General features: G+C 45.4%; 2 long non-coding RNA genes across 2 annotated transcripts in view; both read right to left on the bottom strand.

Moving 5' to 3' along the window:
* Nucleotides 1-655: 655 nt before the first annotated feature.
* Nucleotides 656-27970, bottom strand: part of LOC107180979 — a 90094-nt gene continuing 62779 nt past the window's right edge. Inside the window, exon 7 of the long non-coding RNA XR_006213869.1 lies at nt 656-875. This is a non-coding gene — a long non-coding RNA (uncharacterized LOC107180979). The remainder of the gene's footprint in view (nt 876-27970) is intronic.
* Nucleotides 15005-25981, bottom strand: LOC122235812. The gene is made up of 3 exons (XR_006213870.1): nt 25858-25981; nt 18706-18804; nt 15005-15859 (listed from the first exon to the last, which is right to left on the bottom strand). It is a non-coding gene; the product is annotated as an uncharacterized LOC122235812 (long non-coding RNA).

Genomic DNA, 27970 nt, shown 5'->3' with positions numbered 1-27970 from the left:
CCCAACCCCTTTAATTATGTTGAAAACTATGTCATATTGTTTTTGAAAAAGTTAATGAAATAGTAGGTAAAGGTGAACCAAGGAACATAATTTACTTGGATTTCCTTGCAAGCTTTTGATAAGGTCCCTCATAAAAGGCTATTAAGGAAAATAGATGACCAGAGGGCTATGGGCAAAAAGTCTTTTTGGTGTATTAAAAACTGGTTAAGCTATTTTAGAAGGAAGAATCACTGATGCTGGCTACTTCTTGGAGTGGAGAGAGGTTAATCACAAGCTGTCCCCAGTGTGAGTATTTGGACTTAAAGTGTTAGAGCAATTTACAAAGGAAAAGAAAGCAAAGTTAATCAAAGACACAAAATGATTAGCATGGTATGAGCTTTCCAGAGTGCTTGGCATGAACGAAGTCTCCTTGTCCATCACCCGGGAAATACAGGCCCCGAGAGGGAACTGGGCACGGCCCGGAAAAGGAAACTTCCAAGGATGGGGACTAAGTTCTGAAAACCCTTGAGAGAAAGACACACCAAAAAAAAAAAAAAAATGCTTTTCATTTGGTGGCCCAAGCGCAGCGGGGTCTGAGACTGGAGGGAAGGGCGTAACAACCTTGCGAGCGTCCTTCCCACCCTCCCAGCAGATGGTGGTTTAAGGCCATGAAAAATCAGAAATGAGAGGCATGGGTGGAAAGCATTTAAGCAGTATGAAGACACCATTTTGCATGCTTTTCATTCCAAAGTTGTAAAAGAATCATTCTATTGGTGAAGGAGAGCCAAAGAATGTAACCGGGAATAAGGCTCCCCTGGGTAACTGTTGTATGTGACAAGACACAGCGAAGACGTGTTTACCACCGACTCTCGGGGGTGACGGGAAGAGCTTCATTTCTGCAAAAGAAGACAGACCTTCCTTTAAAGTGCTTGTAATTAACCATACGCTTCTCCTCACAGTTAGCCCCACTGCTGTTCCCCACCTCCCAAATATTTTCACTGTAAAACAGGACAGAAGGAGTTACACAAATATGTGGATGCTGAGGAGGCAAAGCCCAGCTCTTCTCCCAGCCACGGCCCTCATTAATCTTTGTGACACTCTTTATTGAGTCTCACCTGTGTTTCTTCAGGATCACAAAGCCCCCCATGCCAAAGTCACACAGCAATCTGTGGCAAAGTTAACTCTAATCTTGGTTGGCCAAGCTTCTTTTCTTTTGCCTAGTCAAGTCATAACTCTAGTTGATATATAGGGTGCTGTTTGCATGGCAGGAATGCCTTTATTTTGAGAGGGACAGAGAGAGTGCATGAAACAATATATTGGACATAAAAATACTCCTCTCGAAGAATCCAGCAATAGACCCATACAAATATAGTCAACTTACTTTTGACCAAGGTGCAAAGACAATTCAATAGAGAAAGGATGGCTTTTCAAACAAATGGTTCTGGAACAATTGATACTGGAAACAATATTTTTTTATACTAAAAAAAAAAAAGAAGAAAAACCCCCAATACATGCCATATACAAAGATGAGCAAAAATAGATCATAAATGCAAATGTAATTGTAAAATTATAAATTTCTAGAAGAAAATCAAGGAGAAAATCTTTGCAATATTTGGGTTAGACAAAAAGTTCTTAGATCCAACAGCAAAAAAGGAAAAAAAATGGATAAAATTGGACTTGATAAAAATTCAAAGCCTCGAGACCTGAGTCATAAGCAGGAACTGAAACAAAAAGCAAACCTTTCATTTTTCCAACGAGACTTAGCGACATAAAACCTTTCCTCAGGAGCATAAGACTCGGAGTGAGCAACTAAATTGAAAAATGGCAGAACCTCAGCTAACTTTTCCCCAAAATGGGTCAGGTAGAAATTAATGGCTCTTTCCTCTGCTTTCCTAGCAATTTGTGTGCTTTTATAGTACTTAACACGCTCTATTGTCGTTAATTGTCATGGACTCATCCCATCTCAGGCACAGATGTCCTCACTGAATTGTGAGCTCCTCGGGGGCAGGGCCAAGTATTATTATATCTGTGCACTCTCAGAACCTAGCAGAGGAGTGATACAGAATGTGCAGTCAATAGATGTTTGAAGAATAAAAGAAAGGAGGAGGGGGCGGGGGAAAGCAAGAAAGTGCGAGAAAGGCATTGTGAGAAGAGAGAAAGGGAAGGAAGGAAGGAAGGAAGGAAGGAAGGAGAAAGGAAAGAAAGAAGAAAGGAAAAGGGGGATGGAGGGAGGGAGGGAGGGAGGGAGGGAGGGAGGGAGGAAGGGAGGGAGGGAGGAAAAAAGAAAACTACGCCTGGGGTGGAAGAAACCGGGACCCACAGGGTCTGCTAGAAGACAGGGCAGTGTTTGGTGTGGGAAGGGGCAGCCGTGGGCCAGCAGGATCTTCTGGAGCCCTGTAACCCACATCGGCCCACGGTTGCGTGGCCAGGCCACTCTCTCTGAAATCACCACCAACCACCCTTTGTCCCTGACGCTGCAGCCCCGAAGTCGTCAGGAGCCATTGTGTGGTTCAGCGCAGGGCCAACCACCGCCAAGGCAGGAGGAGGGAGGCTGAGGCTGCTGGCTAGTGCTGCTGGGCCTGCTCCCTCCGCTCCCCGGCCACGGGCCTGGGTGTCAGAGCCAGAACCGGCAGGTCAGGGTGGCGAGGAGCTGCTGGCATGGCCGGCCTCTCACATTCTCTCCTCTCCAATGGCCCCGGCCCGGCATTGCTGGGGAAACGGGAGGGGCCCGGCAGCCAGCAGCCCAGAGTGAGAACTTCCCTTTGCCAGAGCCAGCTGCTGGCTGCCATCTGGGCAGGGGCAGTGCCAGTTTCCCAAATCTGCCTTCCCTCTGGAAAAGGGGGAGAAAACTCTGTGCTGAGAAGATAGCTTCTCCCTCCATCCTGAGGCTCTCAGTTAAAAACCCAACAAAACCAGCCTTTGAAAAAGGAAGGAATGGGAAATGCCTCTCGTTGGGCCATTTCCAAAGGAATTTGCTTCTCCTGGGGCCTTTACGTCCAATAAAAATCTCTATTCGCCCTCCGTGTCCCTTGGTTCTTTTATTTTACTTAGCGATAACCCTTACCTTTTAAAAATCGCATCTCCTCGTTCGCACAAATAAAACGCCGGTATCCGTGGGTCCTTTTTATTTGTCATGTAGGGGTGGGATCACCTGCCGTAAGCTGAACATTCTCTGGGAGGTGTGATTTAGTCTTTTTCCTTCGCTCCCTACCATAAATAACCCAGCACCTCCCCTCAGCTGGCACTCAGTGGACGCTTTCTGATGGGTTCATCCATTCACCGAACGCATATTGAGCACCTTCTGAACGTCAGCACGGGACTGTTGTTGGTGAAAACTCAAAGAGGATCCGGCCCCTGTTCTCAGAGGTCAGCCAGTCAGACGGAAACATTCCCTCAGGTCCTCCCGGATGTCAGCTGCGGTGTGCCAGCCCTTCGACCACATGTTATTTACTGTGCCACCACTATGCTCCCAGGAGGCAGATGGGAACTGAGTAGGTCCTCCGCGAAACCAAACGCGGGCAAACTCTATCCAGGGGTGAGAGTCTCACCGTGGACACTGCCCAATCAGAACAGATCCCGGGTTTATGTTTGTTTATTATTGCTTTAGCTCTTAAGTCCTTCGTCTCCATCTTGACACCCCCTTCTTAGCGAAAGCACAGAACCGACCCAGCATCCCACCACGGCGAGCTGACGGACGGACGGTCGGACGGTCGCAGGGAAGGAGGCGCCTACGGCCACAGGAGGCCCTCACCCTCACGGAGGTCCTCAGGGCGGGTCTTCAGCTAGGCTTCCCACCTTCGCTGGCATCCTGGTTCTGAAGCAGTTCTAAACACGCTTATTGTTTCATGAAAGCAGGGAAGGTCTGGAGAGTGTGGCTGGCTCTCTGAAATAGACAGCTTGGTCCCCCCGGCTCTGGAGCCTTGATGTTTCGCCTGTTTGGGGGACAATCGGGAACCTTAAAAAAAAAGTGGTTCACGAAGTCCTAATTCACAGGAACAATGCTATCTTGCCTTTTAAGTGTTTCCTAAGCTGATTTACAATAATGAAAAATATAGGTAAATGCAGTTTGCTTAGGACGGAGCCCGTAGTAAGCAGTCGTTGTTTAATGAATTTGAATGTGAATCATCTCCTTGGTGCCTCATCTTAGTTCCTGGGATAGGCAGGGGAGGCACGATCAGTTCCCATGCTGTGGCCCAGCACAGGTAACTAGCTTGTCCTGGCTGATATAGTAGGTGACAGAGCTAGACCAGAAGTTGGGTCTCCTGACTTCTAATCCAGCGTTCTTCCCCTAAGCCAAATTATTAATGGATAATATGAACTTCAGCATCCCCAGTGAGGATGATCCCCACTTGAGAAACGAAATTAAGATCAGAAGCTGGGCTGACGGATAGGCAGGCGGAGACAGAGGGTCTACTGGCTAAGAGCACAGGCTTTGGACTCCTGGTGCTACCCCTGCTGACCATGTGCTGTTGGGCAAGTTAACCAGTCTCTCCAAGTCTCCGCTGTGTGATCTGGACAATGAAACAACCCCTTTCTCACAAGGTTGCTGGAAGACTGAACGAGGTAACGTAGGACCCTGACCACAGGGTCCAGCCTAGAGGAGGTGCTCAGTACACGATAGTATTCATTGTTATTTTTATTATTTACTTCTGAGGAGGTCACTTCTGCTCTCAGGCCGGAAAGCCCTCCCTGGGGCTGTTTTTGACTGGTCTGAGCTCCCAGGAGCTCCATTCTCCTGCATGAGGTGGGAGAGAGCCATTCATTCACATTGGTATTTTTCAGTGTGACATCTATCCGTGTTTTTCCCAGGAACTACGTTTGTCTGTTTATTGGGTACTGACTCTCTCTAGGCATCTTCTCATACTTTAAAAATATTAATTCAGGGGCGCCTGGGTGGCTCAGTCGGTTAAGCATCTGACTATTGTTTCAGCTCAAGTCATGGACTCAGAGTTCATGAGATTGAGCCCTACATCGGGCTCTGCGCTGACAGTGTGGAGCCTGCTTGGGATTCTCTCTCCCGCTTTCTGCCCCTCCCTCGCTTGCAAGTGCTCTCTCTCTCTCTCTCTCTCAAAATAAATAAACTTAAAAAAAAAAGTATCAGTTCAGCTCATCTTCACAACCCTGTTAGGTAGTTGCTATTATTATCCCCATTTTACAGAGGAAAACTGAGGCACGAAGAGGTCAAGTCACACATCTAGGAAATGGCACAGCCAAGATTCAAGCCAGGTGGCCCAGCCACCGAGCCGGTGTGATGACCCACGATACCAGGTGGGCCTTCCCTCCGACAAGAGATATGCCTTAAATCAAAGAGCTGTGAGCAGAGTACCTTTCTGAGTCTCTTAAATCTCACTCTGAAATCTCTGTCCTACTCTCACACCAAAGCTTGGGCAGCACTGGAGTCTCTTCTTAGAGGTTTCTAGAGCCCTGAGGTCCAATGAGCCAGAGCCACTGAAACTGACAGACTTGCCTTAGAGTCCTAGTTGTAAATTTTTCACCAAAATCAATTTTTGAAGTGCTTAAAAGGCGTAGGTAGCTCCATGGCCGACACTGGGCTGAGATATTACAAGGAAAGGGCTCTCTGCCCTTTGGGGGCCTACAGTTAAGGAAGACAGGACAATTGTGGATGTGCATATGGAAATGCCAATGGACAGAAGGCATTCAGATAGACTCTGAAAGGATCACAGGGATGGAGGGGACTTTGTCCAACTCTGAAGGCAAAAGCAAGCCCTTGGTGGAATATGGGGGAACGTGTTCCATGGAGAAAAGTACAGGCAGAGTAAACACAGGTTTGTTGACAAATCCCAAAGCTCTAAACCCAGGGGACACCTCCTGGCTTGAAGGGGGAAGTTTCAAGGCAAATAAAAGATAATCCTACTTCAAGACAAGAGTGGTCTTAAGAGGTGTTTCAAGAAGGGACCAGACCATGCACCGCCACTGAGAGGACAAAATGTCCTACTCACAAGCCCTCAGGTCTCCCCATTAGGCCCAGACTCACATGCATAACAGGCTCACGTGAAGCTCTCACAGGGGACTAGGCTGTTGATTTAAAAAAAAAAAAAAAAAAAAAAAAAAACAACGTATGAGTTTTATCTCTTTATCTCTTCGGTTCAGAGGGGAAAAAAAGGACACAATCTGTTCTCCCAGTGGGACATCTACCTGATTAGATGTCATAAAACAGAGTAGTCCTTTAGTTAATAATGGCTGGAATACCTCCGACCCACAGTTACTGGAAAGAAAAAAAAAAAAAAAACACCTAACTACAGATAAACTCCCTAGGGCTTCAGATCCGTTTTGCAATAAGCCGTGTTATGAAGGAAACCTGGCCCCAAAAGATAGTTTGAATGCAAAATAAAGATAGTTCACATGCTTTGAAGCAGATACAGGGCTCCTGTGGAAGCACCAGAATCATATTTTTGGAGGATCATTATATTTCCTGCTTCAGACTTTATTTGGGTCCTACCGTTCTTTTATACATCCCCTATTTTTAGTCCTCAGAGGCACCATGTCCTGCCAGGCAGGGGCCTCAGCGGGGCAGGTCTGGGCAGGAGGGGTGAGGGTTGGGTGCCTGGAGAGGCAGGAGAGCTGGGCAGGGAAGAGGCAGTCGGACTCCAAGGAGTAGGTGCGGTTCACAGGGCCAGACAGGCAGGGCCTGGGGAGCCTCAGGGAAAAGCTTAGGGGAGCACCGTGGGTTTAGGGAACAGGACTCCAGGGTCCAGGAGGCCAGTGAATTATCAGGAAGAGTGTAGAATAGGAACAAAAAAGAGGCGGGCAAGGACTCTGAGTTCTGTATACACCCTGTCACAAAAGAACAGGCAGGGGCTCAAATGCATGGGTTTGAGAACCTTGAAGATATTTGCTAAGTGAAATAAACTAGTCGCAGAAGGACAAATGATGATTTGTCTTATATGATGATTTCTCTTATATGAGGTATCTAAAATAGTCAAATTGACAGAATCAAAGACTCAGACGGTGGTCACTAGGGGAGGGGGAAATAGAGAGTTACTAACAAACCTGCATAGTGTCAGGTAAGAAGATAAATAAATTCTAGAGTTCTGATGTACAACATCGTATCTGTAGCGAACAATACTGTATTGTATACTTTAAAACCTGTTAAGAGAGTGGGTCTCATGTCAAGTGTTCTTGCCACAATCACATAAGTTTTTCAGAAAGCACGGGTTTAGGCAGAAGAGGTACGGGATAGGTTTGATTCAGGCAAAGGGCAGATGCACCTGGCTTGCGACTCCTACAGCAGAGGCCCTTGGAGAAGCAAACAAAAACACCCGTGGTCATTAAAAAACCCTGTAAAAGAAAACCTTCATCTTTATTTACCATTCATTCATGGTCCCTCTAATTCTCCACCATGTAACTATTGATGAAGATGCAAAAAAAAAAAAAAAAAAAAAGAAAAGAAAAGAAAAAAAGAAAAAGAAAAAAGAAAAAAAGAAAGAAAAGCACAGTGTCTTCCAAGTGAGAGTTAGCCAGGAGACATTCTTTATCTGTAGGGATTTTTGACTGATTCTTTATCTGGGTGATGGGCCCCATCTTCTAGACTGGTCTCCAGACTCCCTTTGGTGTTGGGTAAAAAGATACCCTGAAATTCTTTTCGGACTCCCAGTCACTTCCCACCATTTCATCCTTGTTTGGCATTTATCATTTTGTGTGTCTCCCAAAAAATAACACAATGAAGACAGGAGGAAATGCCATGGCACAGGAAGGAGCCATACAAAGCAAAATCCAACAGATTTGACTCAATCATCCAGTTGTCTTTATTTCCAGGTAGAACAGGCCTACCTTTCTTCTCTGTGGAATCCTCTTTTCCTTCCTACATCCTTGTCCTGACCCTTCTACCCTTTATGCAATCAACATATCTCTACTTGTGTCTCCTGAAACCTTCCTCTTCCTGACCTACATGTGGTCGAAGGAGATCAATGGAGAAATGGGGAGGAGTCGGACCTCAGAAACAGGCCCCAGATAATTCAGGTCCTATGTAGGAGAGAGGCTGGGAGGAACCACATTACTGAGGGAGGAGGTAGGAGGTAGGGTGCCATGATGGTCATATTCTAGGAAATGGATCTCATAAATCCCCTCCTGGATTGACCCAACTTTGTATGAAGGAAGACACAAAAGGAATTAGAGAAGAAGAGAAGTCAATTACAGTAAAAAGAGAAGTAGAAGGAAGTAAATGGCTGAGGCTTGCAGGTCTGACGTCCAACCCCCAGACAGCAGAGGGTACCACAGCAGGGCAGGGGCCAGCTAATCACAGCACCTCACTTCCTGCATTATGATGTACACAGACCAAGCCTTCATCATTTATCTGCCTGTGTATTCATATCCCTTCTAACTTGCATGTGTTGTGCTAACTAATGAAAACATACAGGAGATTCCCCACCGGTTGGCAAGCATTAATTGAGAACCTATGTTGCCCACAGCCCTGGAGGACGCACTGAGAGAAATGGAGGCTGAGGCAGGACAGATGTGGTCCTGGTCTTCCAACTGGCCGAAGGAGGGATGAAACAAATCCTTGTGATATATAGCTTGGTGGAATGGCTCGAAGAAAACCTTACTCTTTTCAGCAATGCACTCTCCCATTGAAAGAGTTTCACTTTTGTTGAAAAGATCCTGGCCTTCCCGGGCATTAGGATCAATTCTGAAGAAATTCGGAAGAAAGCGAAATTTCTCTGAAAAGGAAAGGAGGAGATACACAGCGGCCGCTTCAGGGAAAGTTTCAGAGAGAGGAAGAGGGAGACCCAGAGGCCCATGACTGAAGAGGAACGCTTTCACCAAGAGAAGGTGAAAATGGCGGCCTTTATTTATTGCTGGGTGTTGTATCATGTAGCGTTCTCCTTCATCTCCCCATAAGTCCCAGCCAGTTTTACATTATTACTCACTGAGGCTCTGCGGGTTGGGTCTGTTTTGAGGGGATGTGGTAAAGCCTGGAGTCTGACCTCAAAACGGTCACAGGCAAAGGCAGAGGGTTCTCGTGGGAGAACAACTACCTATGAATTACATTGAGGGCGCATTTTCAGCAATGCGTTAGCAAGTTTGGATGTGAAACGCATGTGCTCAGGAAGTTTAGAGTTAGAGAAGTAACCCGAGGATGGGTGGATAACCAAGGCAGTCTTCCTGAAAGTAAATTTTGAACCTAATGTCCCCTAGGAGACAGATTCAGGTCACGAGCATACAAAGGGACTTGTGTAACTTCGCAGAAACCCAAAAACACACACGTTGTCTCCTGACCTCAGCTCAAGACCCAGACATGTACACAGACAGACATGCACGTGTTCTCAGCTATGCCAGTGCCTACAATGGAGGAAAATCCAGGAAGGCAGCAGCTCATATATCCATACACACCACGAGGTATCATGTGGCATTTTTTAAGTCTGCAAAAGTGGCCGTTGCTCTCACTGAGATGTGGTGCCCAAAGTGTTCATTAGCATTAAAACCACGTCACTGGCAACAGGCGGAAGAGTCACATTTATAACACGTTAGACAGTTTTAGTAGCAAATGCAAATACATAGCAGAGAAGGTTGGGCACAGGCCCCTCGAGACCATTACTTCACAAAGCTAACATGGGTTTAGGTCTTCCACAGAGAAAAGCCATCTGACCTAAGCCCCATCCAGAATCATCAAAGGCGGAACGGAAGGTCTGGAGGACACAAAAAGTCAATTCAGAAAATAAGAAACACGAAGAGCCAATAAAGTGTATAGATTAAGTCAGCCTCACTGGAAGCTGAGGAAATGCAAATAAAAACGACATGATGTAATTTTTGCCCTAACATGCAACTTTTAGAAAGACTTTAAAAGCTCAGTGTTGGTTCGGATGGGAGTGTGCAGGAAGGGATTCTCTCCCACAACATTAGGGGCTGCAGTTTGGTACGTAACCCTCACAGGAGGCCACCTCTACCAAAAGCCCTACACAGGAGCACACCCCTGATCCGTAAGGCCACTTCCAGCTCTGCATCTTGATGGAATACCCAGGTAAGGGCGTAGAGACATCGTACTGGTGATATATGAAATCTATGATATATGAAACATAGAGTGAAAAATTAGAAATTACCTAAATACCTAGCACAAGGAGATTGGTAAATGAAGCATGGTATCCGTTCAATGAAATATCCTCATCTCATATGAGTGAAAACACACTATTAAAGTGTGTTCCTCTATCCCTATTAAAGGAAGAATGTAAAGGGGCGCCTGGGTGGCTCAGTCGGTTAAGCGTCCGACTTTGGCTCAGGTCATGATCTCACGGTCCGTGGGTTCGAGCCCCGCGTCAGGCTCTGTGCTGACAGCTCAGAGCCTGGAGCCTGTTTCAGATTCTGTGTCTCCCTCTCTCTGTGACCCTCCCCCGTTCATGCTCTGTCTCTCTCTGTCTCAAAAATAATAAACGTTAAAAAAAATTTTTTTTTAAATAAATAAAAATAAAGGAAGAATGTAAGGTTTCATGACATAGAAAAATGTCATATAATGCATAGCAAGATGTTGTAAATGAGAAAAGCAGATTCCATACACCGTATAATATGATAGTCTTTGTAACAACAAAACTAGTTAACATATTTGGTGGTTAAACCAGAATGGAAGCTGTTAAACATTATCTAAAACAATGCCTGTCTTCAGAATCAGGCAGCCTGAATCCGGAGTCTTTACTCAAACACTTCTCTGTACATACACGTAGAGAAAAGTCTGGAAAAATGTGCACCAACACGTCAACAGCAATGTATCGGACAGCTCTGGGTGGTGGAATTACTCTGGGTTTTGTTTTTCCTCCTTGTCAATTTCCCCAAATTAATTTATTTTAAATGTATATAAATATTACTCTTCGAGGAGATGCACTTTTCTTTAATAAAGGGTTTCTCTGACCAAAAGCAGAAGAAAATTAGAGCAGAGGAGAGGGCCTCTCAGGGAGAGGGGAAAGATGAGGACTAAGCAGAGTGACTGTAGATCTCCATCGCCAGGCCCAAGGACCTGGTAGAAAGATAAGGCTTTCATTTTCCAAAACAAGGGAGAAAATTTCCAGAACCTGCAATCGCCCTCTTAACGCCCCCCCCCCCCGCCATGTTCTTTCCTGTGTCCTTCAGCCCAAAAGGATTCCAGGACACTTCCCTGGGGCTGCCACTCACCCCGATACACATGGTAGGACACGGCCGTCACCACGAGGACACAATCATGCAGGTGCCACTGCTCAACAGACATTTCTTGAGTTTGTGCTGGGCATTGAGTGACCGTGACAGGTGCAATTTAAATAAGAAACAGTCTCTGCCTTCAAGAAACTCAGAGATTGTTGGGGAGATGGGTGGAAAACACACTATTAAAGTACACTTGACTCTGGGGCAACATTGGTATGCACTTCACAGGTACACTTGCCACGTGGGTTTTTTTCAATAAATACAGGATGGTGCTATAAATGTACTTCTTCTTCCTTCTGATCTTCTTAGTGACAAGATCTTCTTTTTCCTAGCCTGCTTTGTTGCAAGAATGCAGTATGTAAAACATACGCAAAATATATGTTAATCAACTGTTTATGTTATCAGTAAGGCTTCCCGTCAATAGCAGGCTATTAGTTGTTACGTTTGGGGGGGAAGCCAAAGGTTCTATGCAGATTTGGGACTATGTGGTAGGATGGCACTCTTAACCCCCATGTTGTTCAAGGGTCAACCGTATTACAGGGCTAATAGGAGGAGGTTCGGGAATGGTACAGGAGCACAAAGGGAGGGCAACTAATTCCTGTAACATCCTGTAACTCACCTCTATTATCAGGCTCATTTCATTCTATATTGTAATCGTGTGCTTTCTCATTCATCCGTCCAACAGTCGATGAACTCCTTGAGGACTGTGCTGTCTCTCCCGTGCACGCCTGGGTCCCGGTATCTGGCACCGAATAGGCTACTTAATCAGCAGCTTTGCCTGAGTGACTGTCTCCAAATGGAGGTGGCTCGGTTGACGACTTCTCCAGTCTGGCCCACCGAGGATCAGGGCAAGGGAGAGGCTATACCCAGAAGAGAGTACTCGAGAAATCTCTCCGGCTCACACAGAGTGAACCCGGGGAACAGATAAGAAGAGGAAGGAAGGAATTCCTAGGCCTAGCGAACGCAACGTTAAAAAAAACAGCTGATTTGTTCTGGTCAAAATAGATGCGGCGGCAGCAAAAGATGAGTCACGAAGGGCCTTTTAGTCGCACTAAGTTCATATTTTATCTTGCCAGCTATGAGGATTAAAGGAGAGAGGCAGAGAGATGTGGTCAGATTTGGTCGTAGGAAAATCACCCTGGTAGAACCATGGAAGGAAACGCCAGGAAGAAAGAAAAGGGGCAAAGAGGCCAGTTAAACCAGGAGATTGCTGCAGAAAAGCATCCAGGAAATAATGAAGACCTGGATGAAGCAGGTGCTCCAAGGCTGGGGAGAAAAAGACACCCCAACGTTCTTTTCCTCTAGGCCAGCTGGAAACCATTCTCAGGCGTGCAGAACAGTTAGACACTGACACTTGCATGTAAAAAAAGGCAAAGACGATCTTGAGGACCCAGCCATCCTGCCTGTTCAGCAGCACCAATCCCCCAAGGCTTCACACCGCACTGGCACCTCGAAGCACACCCCTCCCACAGGCAGGAACGAAGACATCCAGGCAGCCAGAGAAACACTCAGAAGCAGCAGCAGAGGAGGGAAAAGTACATTACAGAGCCCAGCATCTGTGTCTAGCAGCTGCCAAGCAACCTCCATGTGTTCCTGCAGCTGTCGGCGTGATAGCAATGGAAGACGGAACAGAAGGACGAAAAGAACTTTCGGCAACAGGCTCTGAGTGCCAGGCAGGTGGGTGGGCTCCGGGGCAATCGAGGCCGATCCATTGAGTGATCCGAGGAGCTGCTTCCTTCGCCGGAGAATTGCCTCATCGGTTGCTTTCGTTTGATTTCAAGGCCCCGGTCTCCATCTCTCTGAAGGGGCAGTATGGTCCCTATCACTTTGTGTTCCGGTCAGTGAATCAAAGTTAAGTACGGTGGGAGAACTGTTTGAAAAGCCCGTGACCTCCTCACTACCAAGCAATCAAAGAGATGATCTGGGGTGTCATCATTCAACCAAAATAGGGAATTACTGGTTTTTGATACTCGCCCGTGGGAGGTGGGGGAGATTGAACCAGGGTGATTTCCCAGTCATTCATCCATTAATTCAGAGCTTATCAAGTACCCACCAAATACATAAGAACACCCTAGGCTTTGTGGCAACTAAAAGAGACACGCCAGGCAAAACAGTAATGCTTGGGATGTTTGTCAGGCTGTACAACTGACAAAGAAGTTCATCCATTTTTTGTTCTACAACCAGAGCTAATGTTCAATTGTCTGCAGGGTACGTGTTCTCCAGATATTTGCAGCCACTGACTATTCTGATTGGCCAGTACCCTTATGAGCCAGTTGTTAAATGCAGCATTTTGGAGACCACCCCTCCCCACAGCAATGCTGCAAGGTCATATTTACATTCTTAAAGTATCTGGCTGGTGACCACCTCCTAGGGAGCGGCAAAGTCAGGCTTATGGTATAGATAGAAGAGGAAGACAGCTACGAAGTGAATCTAGGATGATGTGAAAACAAGTGCCTGATGATGTGGGGCAGACAGCAGACACAGTGATGGAAGGATCATCAGGTACTCAAGGCAAGGTTGATGAAGGATGTCATTCTGTGGGTGGGGTTTGATGGCCGCTACAGGCCTTGAAGGGAATTTCAGATTTGGATTCGGACTGGGCTTTGGTCATGATTTTGAGGGAAACAGGCCCTAGAGACAGAACCCCTGGGTTCAAAACTCAGCTTGCTATGTATAAAATAAGGACAGCAATAATGGTATCTACTCAAGGGCTGGTTGGGGAATTGGGAGATAATCTAGGTAAAGTGCTTAATAAATGTTTGGGGTTATGATGTGCTTTCACTTTGTACATGGCGGGTGGTAAATATCCTTTCTGCAAAGGCTTATCATTTCCCACATGCGAACACCCTCTGAGAGACATCACCTCTGGCTGATGATGATCTGCGAAGAGCTAAACAGGGAAGGAATTTATTGACAAGTATTTCACAGACTCGCCGGAAGGCTTGAAGAACCGGGCAAGAAAATGTGCAAGAATCCAGGGAGCCCAGACAGCCAGAACGATGGACAAAGTCAAGCCTGAAAACCCACCTGGGGAGAACGTCCCTGCCACAAGTCACGGTGGACACTGCTCTCAACACCTCCACCACCACTGTCTTTTAATCTTCATTCCAGAATCACAGCCTGGAAGGGGGCATCTGACTGGCGGGTCTAAGGTACATGCCTACTCCCTACCTGCCACGGGGCAGCAGGAAGCTAGCTTCTGGAAGTTCAACTTTTCTAATGCAGGAAGAGTTTGGCCTCCCACCAAGGCTCCTGCATCAATACAGTATCCTCATGGATACTAGATGCTAGAAAGGGGTTCAGATGCTGAGCATCTTAAAAACAATTGTCCAACATACCATGCTATAACCCCCCCCCATGAACAAATTCCTGCCTGCCCCTCCAGTCCCAAAGCCCAGGGCTTCCTGACTTAGGACTTCACAACCCAGCAGTACTGAACTATTCTTACTTATCGAATGCACCATACTTCTGCAGGCCACCAAGTAGATTTCTTGAATGTTCTTTATCCTTCCTCCTCCACTCCTTCAACTGCTTACAATCTACAGAAAGCTTCCAGACGCAAATAACACTTCTGCCTACTCTGATAAGTTTCCTCTGACCTCTATGGTTGGATTAGCTGCCCTTCTCTGGGTTCCCATGGCATTCAGCATATACCGTCATTATCCCTCTTACTACATTGAATTGAAATCCAGGCTGCTGAATGATCTGGTTTAGCCATTCTCAAGCCTTAGAATCAGAATTATCAGAGTCACCTGGAGAGTTTGTTAAACAAAGCACAGATTCCTAAGCCGCATTCCGAGAGTTTCTGACTCAGTCCTTCTGGAGGAGGGTCTGAAAATGTGTGTTGCTAACAAGTTTCAGGTGATTCTGACACTTCACTGATACTCCTGGCCTAGGATGCACACGCTGAGATCCAGTGATCCAATGCACTCTTTAAACCAAGGGGTTTCAACTAGTGGTGATTTCTACCCCCAGAAGACATTTGGCCATGTGGTGGGACATTTTTTGTTGCCACAGCCAGAAGGGGGAAGGCTACTGATATCTAATGAGACACCACCCCCTCTAAAGAGAATTAACCAGTCCCAAACATCGATAGTTTCGTGGTTGAGAAAGCCTACTATAGACTGTAAGATGCTTAATTAAGGGCAGACATACAACTTCTTCAGCATTATATTCCCACACCTCACATGTCATATAATCCACAGTGTTTGCTCACTTGGTGGTCACTCAACTGAACCAAATGAATGGACTGTAACTATATTGTTTTAACCCAATGTTAAAAACAAGTCTGAGAAGTACAAGGGCACGTTGGGGTGAGTATACTGGAAGCAGTCATAAAAACACATAAAACCAAACTGTTGAAAGTGAAGTCACGGGAGAACGATCATCCAGACTTCTTATCTCCTGGTTCATCTTTCAACCCCACACAAACACCCCTCTTTTCATTCCCTGGGGAGCAACTTCTGCTTTCCAAGAGCTTCAACTCATCTCTTGGAACATAGGCAAAACCCTGGCATGTGGTCACACGGTTAAAGATGGTATTTTCCAACCTCCCTTGTGCAGTTAGATGTGGCCATATGAGAAGGGCCCGGTTGAGGGGACGTGAGTGAAAGTCTCGAGTGCAATGCTGAGGCATGTTTTTAAAGGGAGGCGTGCGCCCCCTTTCCCTGTCCTTCTCCCCTTCTTCTTCTTTTTTTTTTTTCCATTGTGAACGTGGTGGTGAGCCACCTTGGATCAAGGAGAGATGTGCCATACCCTGGGGAGGCAAAGCAAGAAATCAGCATGAGGCCTCTGGAAAATCTCAAAGAGCAAAGCTGTCATATGAGCCCTGGAGCACCTTCTTCCAGACTGTTCTATGGGAAAGATTTGCATCTTGTCTAAGCCACTGTTATTTTAAGTTTCAGTTACATGCAACCAAATTCATACCCTAGCAAATATTACTTATCAAACTTCAAATCCAGTGACTTGTTCATCATCAACATGAATGTCTGGCCTCTGGAAAGCTAGGAAACTACGGAAACTGTCCTGTGTAGTGAGCCTTCAGCAGGTTCTAAGTACTCCTGTCTTCCCTGCCTCAAACCTTTCTCCACCCACAGTCCTGAAGATTCCTGAATGCTTACTCTCAGAAAAAGCTAAAGTTTCAATCCTTGTTAAAATATAAATACCCCTAGAATGAAAACCCATAAGCCCGAGGATAGACCCAGACCAAATCCTGCCAAAGCGACCCTACCATGAATACCTGCTAAACTTCAACACTCTCGTTACATTTGGGGCTGGCCTTGAGGCCAGTAGGGGCTTCCGGGCAGAACCCCTACCAGAACCCAGGCAGAACTAGGGAAGAATCACTTGTATTATCAGGTGAGTTCCACAAAGTTCCTGTGTCCTGTCCACGGGGTAGTGGCAGGATAGGGTGAGCTTCCTTTGGGAGAAAGAAGGCAGAGTTGCTCTGGCTGATGGATGGTATTGTGCCCTCCCCCTTTGTCCTTGACCAAGTAGACACTAATTATCTTGCAGTCGCTTTCCTTTACATTTTAGGAACTGGTGAATTTTACCCAGACGCTGTAGTAGATGTAGCATGCCCTGAAGTGAAGGAATCTATATATTCTATCAATCTCTATAGCTTTGTTTTAAATGGCATTCGGTGATTGAAAGCAAGACATCATTGCCCTATGATGATGAAGCTACTGGTCAAGTCCCCTCTAATAGTTTCTATGTTAAGTCACAACAGTTTCTCTGTTAAGTCACAATACTCCCTGTACTTTTTATTCATGCAAATGAAGTGCAAATCAAATAAAAGCAAACCGTCTGTCAACAGGTTGGTGTAAATAGCAGATTTCTTCTTTCCTCCCTTTTCAATAAAGAGCAAACAAGGACAGAAAAGAAACAAGATGGTGCCTTTTGTATTTGTTTTAATAGTTGGGCTTTGGTTTTGTTTTTGTTTTGTTTTGTTGTTGTTTTTTTTTTTTTTTTTTTGGTCTGCTTTTCCTGTCCTTCCCCTGCAATAGGGCCTGAAAGGTCACAAGATAAGTGTTTTTCATTCATATCCCTGAGCTGTAGGTATTTGGAGACGATAAAAAATGCACTTTTTTGTTCTCCCTTTTCATTGGGAGGCCTCCTGTCAAGATGCCCAGAATAATGCTTCTGGAGCAGATGGAGAAGGTGCACGAAGCCATGCTGGGAAACCACGTTCCCAGAAATGGTGTTTGTGTCAGCCCTGTTCTTCAACAATAAGAGCTGCCCAGGGGAGCCGTCTACCGCGTCCTCCGTAACCAATACATGCGTCCAACAGGACCTTGAACCTTTAGCCATTCCTAGTATTTATTAATTTGGCACCTGCTTCTAGAGACCTCATATTTTTCAGCCTAAAGCCAACAAGGCTTTTTCACCTGATAAGCTTTGGCCTGATGTTGGTGTTGAAAAGAATCTTGAGACAGGACGCACATCTGCAGCCAAGACAGATGGGTCACCCTGAGGACAAGACACTGTAGGTAGCCCCAGAAAGCTATTCAAGAAGAGCACTTGTCAAGTGTTGGCAAGCCCCTCGAACCAGGACGTAAGGATTTGATGGGAAAATGCCCAAGACGCCACTGATTCTCTTGTGGTGTCTTGCGATGGGTACTGTCATTGGCACTATTCAATATACCTCCAGACTAAAGGGAAAACAGCCAACAGAGCACTAACCAGCAGTGTCTCTCCACGCCAACCACTGAACACCATACCACCACTGTGCCATTATCCTGTTCACACCTCACACTCAATATGAGATGGGTATGATTAAGAACTAGTCCACCCTGCTGGGGTCTCTGGAGGGGGCCAACAAGTAGTACCCGTCTCTACCTAAAATCCGAACAAACTGATAAATAAAACAAGAGTGGCAAATGGAAGCCAAAATCAATTCTTTATGACCAGTAAAGGCCAACTGGAAGGGCACTGCTTGGTGTGAGCGCCACAGAATTAGGCAGAATTGCCCTCCCAGGCACAGGGCATGTTGAACTGGGCAAGATGGCGTGTGCGGTGCGGAGAGGGGAAGACAACTCCTGCCTCCAGGCAGGCAGATAGCTCCCAAGAAGGAAGAGGGGAGGCGTGAGTCAAACACAGCCAGTTGATTTTTCCTAAATGTATCCATCAGATAAGTCACTCCCCTGGAACAGATGATGTAAAGGAATAGACAGGGTCCAAAATGCCACACCTTCTATATGGAAAGAAACATCAGGAGCGGGAACAATGTCCTCCTGCCCGATATCATCACAGGGATGAGGGGGAAAAGCCCAGAGAGAAATTAAGAGATTTCGCCTATAACACCCAATTAGTAAAAGGTGATGTCAAGTCTTTGGACCACCACGCCCAAAGATGCCATGTCATCTACGCAGATTGACTCTTGGGGACTGCAGAACTTCATCTTCACTAAGGTCATCGGCCACTTCCTACCCCTCCCCGTGTGCCACATCCCCACCTGGCTTGGCTTCTCAATTTTCACTGAAGTCTGCCGATACGCTTTCTCTAAGGCGATGGCTGTTTAAAGCTGACTGATCACTGCCCGACATCTTCACATTAGACCCATGTCAGGGAAGAAAACTCCACATTCTTTACAGCGCAGCCTACCTGAGGAGCACCTTCCAGATGACTTGGCAGTTAGTTTCCAAACCATCCTCCTCGGTCTTGGTCCTCCTCATACATAGCATTACCTGCTTTGAGTTCACACTGAAGAAATTTCAGAACAAAACTCTCTATTACATTTACTAAAGGCATATTGTTGAGAATATTGTCCATTTTGTTGTTCAATCTCCCGAAATCAACAATCAACAATCAACACACACACACACACACACACACACAGCCCTCTCTCTTTTAGCCCTAAGAGTTGTGGCTTTCTTCCTTAAGATACTCTTTGCTTAAGGTCAATATAGTTAATATAAATTTTCTTATACATGGTGTCAATTTAAGTTGTGTTTCTCTTTTTGATTTGGTCATAAGGAAACTCAAAACCAGACTTGTGGTTCAATGTCAGTTGAACAGGATAAGATGTGAAAGTCTACGTATCTACAAATTCTCCCTCTTTTGGTACTCTGCCTCTTATCACACCCCCACTCTCTATCCTATTTATATTCTCAAGACAACAGTATTTGTTTTCCACTTTACAATAGACTATGAACTCTTGCAAGAAATCATAAATCCTATGGGAAAACAGAGACAAATGAAATGCATCCTTTTCTTCATTAAATTTGCAACAAACAGGGGTGCCTGAGTGGCTCAGTCGGTTGAGCGTCCGACTTGGGCTCAGGTCATGATCTCGCGGTTTGTGAGTTCGAGCCCCGCATCGGACTCTGTGCTGACAGATCAGAGCCTGGAGCCTGCTTCAGATTCTGTTTCTCTTCATCTCTCGGCCCTTCCCCTGCTCATGCTCTGTGTCTCTCTGTCTCTCAATAATAAATAAATGTTAAAAAAATTTTTTTTTTAATTTGCAACAAATAAATTTTCAAATTTATAAAAATATTCAGTAAACACACACTACCTGGGCTTTTAAATCTTAGAATCAGAGCATAAATTGTAATTTCATATAAAAATTTCCAAATATTTAATAAGCTTCCATCTGCCATCTAAAACGAAATGTATATAATTAGAATAGATTTTCTTTTTAAAGTTAAGGTTGTTGGCTTACAAATTATCCATTACATTCTATTTTTCAACATAGTGATTTATTTAAACTTATTTTCTTTTATCACTAAGCTAATTCACAGTGTTGAGGGAAGCATTCAAAGGATGAAGCATTTGACCCAGGTTAATTCTGTTTTATTTCTATAAATACATTCTAGATTTAAAATCATTAAATGCTTTATTTGGCCACTTTATATGCCAAGTAAAAAATATTGGCAGCTAGTGAACTTTGATAAAATATCCTCACGACACACATCTCCCAAAGGCTCTCTCTGTTGGCATCAGCAACTCAATTTAACCTTCTTTATATCCCATTGCCTCTTGAGATTGGGAGGGGTTGTTTTGGTTCTTGTTTTGGTTAGTGTTTTCCCCAAGAAATATCAACTGTTGCTGTCATTCTTACCAAAGTAGGTTATCTCATTGTTGGGTCATATAAGCCAAGCTTATTTCTTGCAAAATAGTTTTTAATAATCCAAAGTCCAACCACTAGACCAGTTGTCATCAGATTGGCCTTTAATACCAGAAGTGAAAGGGACAGAAAATGAGACCATTTTATATTCTGTATCTTTTTCACTTGTTCGAGTCTGATTCACAGAGAGTAAAAAAAAACTGGTGAGGGTTTTGTATTTGTTTGTTTGTTTTTTAACGTCGGATATATGGTAACATTTATCTTAGAGAAATTAAACACTGACTTCTCACATGCATATAGAGCATCACACACTTGCATATTCATTATTCATTGCTTCATCCACTCAGTCACGAAATATTTACTCGGCACCCACTCTGTGCAGACATCATTCTGTGAGCAGTCAAGGGAAGAGCAAAGCCCTCCCATGGAAGAAACCAGAGAAATAGAAGCCAAGCCACCCGTCTCCTGGGGAGCCAACAGGCAACTTTAGGAAACACAGCATACCCAGTGCCTAGCATTCAGTAGATGCCGCATAAATGTAGGCCGTACTGAACTTTACCCACAAAAACAATTTCAGATCTCTAATTCAGCAACATAATATTCATCTAATATCAACATATGCACATAAAGACAGATCCACCTGAGAAGGTGTGGGCTGAGACTGTGCACTACTCACAAGCCAAGACCATTGGATCCTGCTTATTTAAATTCACTCATTTCATTTCAATCGATTTCCTCCCTCCAGTTGTTTCCTGTTCTTGCCACTAAAATTGGGAAATATTTTCAGAACACAGGCTCTGCAGCTAGACTATCCAGATTTTTTTTTTAACTGAAGTATGAGTTATATGCAATAAAATGCAAGATCTTAAGATTTCGAACATTCAGTTTGATGAGTTTTGCAGCTGTATACTTTTGTGTAACTACCACTTAAATAAGATATAGACCGTTTCCACCACCCCGGTAAGTTTCCTCATGCCCCTTCGCAGGCAATCACTTTCTGGTTTCCGTTACTATAGATTCATTTTGTCTGTTCTAGAACTTAATAGAAATGGAACCCTAAACCACGTACTTTTTTATGTCTCGCTTCTTTTCACTCAGTGCTTTTGAGATGTTGTTGCCTTAATCAGTGGTTTGTACCTTTGCTTTGCTGAATGATACTCCATCGTGTGGATAAGTTATTTGCCTATCCATTCTGTCATCAACAGAAATTTGGGTTGTTTCCAGCCTTTGGCCATTATGACTAAGATTGCTACCATGCTTGTATAATAATTTTGTGCACAAGTTTTCATCTTTCCTGAGGAAATACCTAGAACGTGGTATTTCTGAGTCATGCAAGTAGATCTACATTCCATTCTTTAAAGAAGCTACCAAATACTTCTCCAAAGTGGTTGTATCATTTTACATTCCTACCAACAGACATATCAAAGGAAGTCCTGGTTACTGCACATGTTTGTATTTGGTATTGACAGTCTTTCTGGTTTTAGCCATGGCAAGTATTAGCTCACTCTGATTTTAACGTATATTTCCCTGATGACTAACAACTTTCCATCTCCTTCTTGCTATTCGTACATGATCTTTGCAAAATGTCTGTGCAAGACCTCTGCCCATTCCTTTTGCTTGTCTTCTTATTGTTGATTTGTAGGTGTTCTTTATATATTACGAATAGGAGATCCTGGTCACATTTACATTGCAATGTGTTTTCTCAGTCTATGCCTTGACTATTCATTTTCTTAGTGAGAGAGCAGGGCTCACCTGGTCCCTTCTCCCAGGTAACTTCTCCGGAGAAGGACTGAGTATAGTTCTTTTGATATCACTAATCATCACCCTTTCCTTTTCATCATGTAAAGAAAGGCATTTCTCTAATTCTCTTTCTAGCCACTCTCTGCTCCTTTGCTTATGGCCTTTTAGAACTTGACTTGTCCCTAGAGTCTATATTCCCTCACCTGAATGAACTGCTTCATTCTCTAAACACACATAGTACTTTGTCTGTTTCTTTCTAAATTAATAGTTTGATGTCTTCAACCTAAACCTCTTCTTGAGCTCCAGACCAACATATTTAACCACACATACTTAGCATGTCTCCTTGGACCTTCTCCTCAAACTACATGGCCCCCAAATGGAAGTCTTTATTCTGCCTCTTGCAAAGATATTCCCCCTTTGTGCTTCCTGTCATGGGAAGTGGCACCACCACATACCAAACTCTTAAACCAGAAACCTGGGTGTTTTTTGAATCCCATATCTCCTCCTTCAGCCAAAGCCATTGACCTTATTACCCCCCACTCTTCATCCCAAAGGTCGTGAACTTCTCCACCTGTCTCCAACCTACTGCTGCGTCCCAGTGTGACCACTGTCATTTCTCATGTAGATTCCTGTTTTAGTTTTGCCATCTTTCTCCCCACTACCCTCCACCTATGTAGTATTTCAGGTAGTTTCTGGAATGTGCCAAGATGTCTCTTCCCCTATCTTTGCAGCTGAAATCCTTCAGCCTGTAATACCCCTCTCTAGGGTCTTCCTTGATCTGAAATAGCAGCATGTGCCCAACCCAGATGCTCTCCATCAGCATACCCTCCTTACGCCCTCCCTAAGATTCATGACAAGCCATGGTCACATTTTCCTCATTGCTTTCCCCTGCTAAGACGTAAGTTCTGAGAGGTAGGCTCCCCGTCATTCTTGCTCACCAGTATATCTCCAAGATCCAGCAAAGAGCCTGACATTTACTAAGGACTGTTGAAGGAAGAAATGTTTCCCTCACCAATTCAAATCTAGAATCAGGCCTTTTTCATTTCCTATTCACCCCAGAACTTTTCTTTTCTTTTTTTCTTTTTTTTTTTTTTTTTTTGCCAAGAGTAGGTACTATAAATGCCTTCTTCGGTGGATTGTGCTGACCTCCGTCGATCTCTTTTGCACACTGTATCACCTTTCCCAGATCAGCTTTGCTCACCTCGCTCCATATAGCCTCCGGTCTTTTCCTCCCCTACCCATCCATGCCCCACAACCCCACCCCAAATTTGTTGTTTCTCCTAACATCCATGCACTGCCTATATAGAACTGCATCTACAAGAGGCTACAAAACAAGCAAAAGTAATTTTAGGCAGATTCAGTCATTTTGGTGAAGAGACACCAGCTGCAGACCAGCTGACTAATCAGCTCGGTCAGACAACAGACCAGGTAGAAATTGTGTTCAGACACAAACCCTTGCCTTGCTGTTTCCTGTCCCCTCCTTTGCTAGTATCACTCTCTTCTCTCGTGAGGGTGTTTGAGTCCGATCCTCTCAGCCAAGTGGCAGATGGAAGAAATTGTTTGCAATTGAGATGAGAATATTTTATCAGACTTCCTACAAATGGGGTCCACTGAATTTTAATCTGCCAGCAAAGCACTGACAAAAAAAAAAAAAAAAAGGAGGAAAAGTCTCAACAGGACATCCTGTAAGGTCTCTTCAGGAATTAGCATGTTTTTGGTCAACATTCAGTTGATAGATGATAAACCTCCAAGGGCAGCTGAGAGAGCCCTGAAACAGATACTTCCCTGGTCCCCCCAGCCTCCCGGTGAAGGCTGCATGGCAGAAGGGAACCTGGGTCAGGAGCCAGGAAGTCTGTATTCCAGACCTGGTTCTGGCCCTGACTCCTTAGGTCACCGCCTGTTGGTGATGTCACTTTGCAATCTCTCGGTTACTCCATCTGTACAATGGAAAGAACACATCCTATTCCTCCCAAACGGGTGTGAGGGTTCTTGGGGGACTTGCATGCCATCCAGACAGATGAGCTAAAAGTTGCTTGTGAAATCCACTATATTTGGTTCTTTCCCCCCTCATAGGACTCCACAGTAGGCTCTGTGTCATAGTAGCAGCCACTGATGTTTATTGAGCAGTTACTACATGTCCCATATGCGCAAAGCAAATATATATAAACACAAAATGTACTTTGTTGCACTTTGCACGTATCATCTCCTTTAACTCTTATTAAACCCTGGAGGAGAATGCTAAGAAGGGTGCAGAAAACATAAGAAATGCTGTATGCTATTTTTTTTTTTTAGTTTATTTTTACTTATGTTGAGAGAGAGGCAGAGAGCAAGCAGGGGAGGGGCAGAGAGAGAGAGAGGGAGACAGAATCCCAACCAGGCTCCACACTGTCAACGCAGAGCCCGATGCGGGGATCGAACTCACAAACCCCGAAATCATGACCTGAGTCAAAGTCAAAAGTTGGACGCCTAACCCACTGAGCCACCCGGTCGCCCCCAGCATATCTTACTGAGATATAGACTTCAGCGTTGCTTACAGCCCGACCAGTAAATGCTCTCGGAAATCATGGGTTATGGCAATTCACCACGTGTCAGAAAATATCTTCACAGGCAAACTGAAACTGAGAACCAGGCAGCCATCCCCCCCCAAAAGGCATCTGCTCCCCCCTCTGAAGAAGCCTGTGCCACCTCCCTCATACACAGGTACAACAGAGGTACACAACCACATACACAGATAACAACGAGAGTCCAAATTCATTGTGCACCGACTATGTCCCAGAGACCGTGCCAAACATGTTACAGAGGGTCAGACATACTCATCACGGCGACCCTTGGAAGTAGATGCTATTTTTAGCCCCCAAATGATACGCCTGAGGCGTGGAGAGTAACCTGCCTGAGATCAGAGGTGGGTGACAAAGTTAGAAGGAGAGTTAGAAGGAGTTAGAAGGAGAGGAGACAAAGTTAGAAGCGGCAGAGGGAGGGAGAGCCAGAGGATCCAAAGCAGGCTTTGCGCTGACAGCACAGAGCCCAACGTGGGGCTCGAGTTCACGAACCGTGAGATCATGCCTTGAGTTGAAATCAAGAGTCGGACACTCAACCAGCTGAGCCACCCAGGCGCCCCCCCCCCACAAGTTGCTTTTCTATCCATCACTCCATACTACCTCTCAATGCGTTGCTCCCCCTTTTAATATTTCTAAATTGAGATTTTCAACGAATGTGTACATTTAACGTAGCACCAGAGGGTTGTTTTTTTTTTTTTAATCTTCCAAAAAACAAGCAGTTGTTATTTAAACAATGGTACCCAAGAACAGAGGACGTGGATGGGGGTATGGTAGGGTCATTCTCCAGTCGCCTGGCTTGAGCCTCACTGGCTCAGGGACGCTAAAGGAGACACACGCAAGGCCTCGGCCCCGAGCACACCGCACATCCCTTGCCATCCCAGACCCTTTCTGCAGCTCTCCAAAAACACAGGCTGGATCCAAGGCGCCTGTTCCAACATCACTTCTGTTTACTCCACCATCAGGATGGTGTCATTTAGCCGGAGCCATCATTCATAGTCACACCAAATGGCCCATGGAAGAAAAGTTGGTTACACTCGAAGAACAGATGACAAGTGACAGGCTCCGCTCCTGATTTTCCATAATAACAGAAGAGACCAGCAACTGCCATGGTGGTCCGACATCCGAACCCACCACTCCCTTCCAAGCGGATGCGATCAGCCCATCTCCACTCCTCTCTGGGATTAAAGACTATCCCTTGTCCCTGGGGACGCTGGGCAGCCTGTCTTTCCAAGGACAGTATTGGGAAAGCCACGCACACGAGCAGCCCTCCTCGTCTGAGTTCCACTGCTGACTGAGGGGGAGAAGGAGCTGAAGACCAAAAACAGAAGAGAGGAGAAAAAAACTCCAGAAGTTCTCAATCAAAAGCAGCAACGGGGGACAAACTGAACTAACCTTGCCGATACCCAGGCCGATCTACTCCTACACCCCTTTACTTCAGCTCAGGAAAGGCAGCTTTTGACATTCGCCTCCTGCCTGTGGGATAATCAGAAGTTTCAGTCCTTGGGGTGCCTGGGTGGCTCAGTCAGTTAAGCATCTGACTTCAGCTCAGGTCATGATCTCACAATTTGTGCGTTTAAGCCCCGCATTGGGCTCTGTGCTGTCAGCGAAGAGCTCACTGTGGATCCTTTGTCCCCCCACCCCCCACCTCTCCACCCCTCCCCTGCTCATGCTTTCTCTCTCTCAAAAATAAACATTAAAAGAGAGAGAGAGAGAGAGAGAGAGAGAGAGAAATTTCAGTCACTGAAACTGAGAATTAAGGGAATGCTCCCAGCCTGCTCTGTGGAGACTGTTCAGTTCTAATAAAAAGTTCTCCTAGAAAGGCCAGGTCCAGTTTGAGGATTCTTATAGAATTTTTTTAATGTTTATTTATTTTTGAGAAACAGAGCGCAAGTGGGGGAGGGCCAGAGAGAGAGGGAGACACAGAATCCAAAGCAGGCTCCAGGCTCTGAGCCGGCAGCACAGAGCCCGACGCGGGGCTTGAACCCACAAACCATGAGATCATGACCTGAGCCCGAGTCAGATGCTCAACTGACTGAGCCACCCAGGCAACCCTTGAGGATTTTCAAAGTTGAAACACACCAAAATTGTTACTTGCCTGCTTTTTACCTCCCAAAGAGGAAATACCTTATGGTCCAACTTAATGCTTTGTGCAAGCCGTTGCCCTAGGTGTTACAGATGCATACGGAGATGAGACACAGTCTATCCTCAAGAGGCTGCCAGAGAGAATCCCATAAAGAATTAGCTGTAGGGGCGCCTGGGTGGCTCAGTCAGTTGGGTGTCCGACTTCAGCTCAGGTCATGATCTCACGGTCCGTGAGTTCGAGCCCCGCCATCGGGCTCTGCGCTGACAGCTCAGAGCCTGGAGCCTGCTTCGGATTCTGTGTCTCCCTCTCTCTCTGCCCCTCCCCCACTCAAGCTCTGTCTCTGTCTCTCTCAAAAATAAATAAACATTAAAAAAAAAAGAATTAGCTGTAGATTGGGTGTGCGATGCTAAGAGGTACAGACGAAAGGGGGTGGGGGTAGAAATGCAGGGTCCTGAAGTCAGAGTTCACTCCTTTCATTAGCAGGAGCCCGGATCCAATGGAATAAGCACGAAGTCCCCTTTCGTGCCATCTCAGCATCTGAGAATCAGCCAGCCAACCCAGAATCTCCAAGCAAGTATAAGAACAGGGTGAGCCCTGAACCTGCCAACCTTGACTGAGTCTCTTTAGCATTTGTTATTTTTATGGGTCCCTGAATGCTTCCCTTGAATATTAATTTTCTTCAATTCTTTAAGTATATATTAGTTATTACATATTTTTGATTAATATTTGATGGCCGCTTAGGCTGCCAAGAGCCCCCATAAATTTCCCAAGTGGATATCTGGTGCTAGGTAAGAGTGGGAGACCCCTTATGTGGAGCAAAGACATCAATCATTTTAAGTCTCTGACTCCACACCTTAATACCCAAAGATATATTGCTAAGAAGCCCATAACAAGGCATTAAAAATGAATGTCTTGTGGCAGTTTTCATGCCCGCAGAATTCAGCGGGGGAGGGAGAGGAATCTGGGATGCGGCAGAGCCCAGATAGCTCACTAACACCTCGTTGGGCATTTTTAAAAGCTTTCCTATCCCTCGCTCCAGGACCAGCTACACCATTTGCAAGGTCCAGTGCAAAATGAAAATGCAGGGTCTTTTCAAAATTATGAAGCGTTTTTTTGAGACAGCAATGACAGCGCATTAAACCAAGCACGGGGCCTTTCGGAAGCTTGGGGCCGTGTGTGACTACACAGGTCACACAGCCGGGAAGCCCCGCCTCCCTCGGCCCTCCCCAGCACCCGTATCGCCTTCTCTCTGGAACTTAATCCACTTCTGTAGGTGCCTCCAACAATAACAACAATAACAGCAGCATTTGTTGAAATACTGTAAGGGCGCTCACAACTTTTATTTTTATTAACTCACATGATCAAGAGAAGGTGCACATTAACCCTATAAATGCTATTGTTACCCCCATTCTGCAAATGAGG

Source organism: Panthera tigris, chromosome F3, assembly GCF_018350195.1.
Source record: "Panthera tigris isolate Pti1 chromosome F3, P.tigris_Pti1_mat1.1, whole genome shotgun sequence".
In the NCBI taxonomy this organism is placed as follows: domain Eukaryota; kingdom Metazoa; phylum Chordata; class Mammalia; order Carnivora; family Felidae; genus Panthera; species Panthera tigris.
The sequence above is the reverse complement of the archived record's forward strand: the minus strand, read 5'-3'. Positions and strand labels throughout refer to the sequence as shown.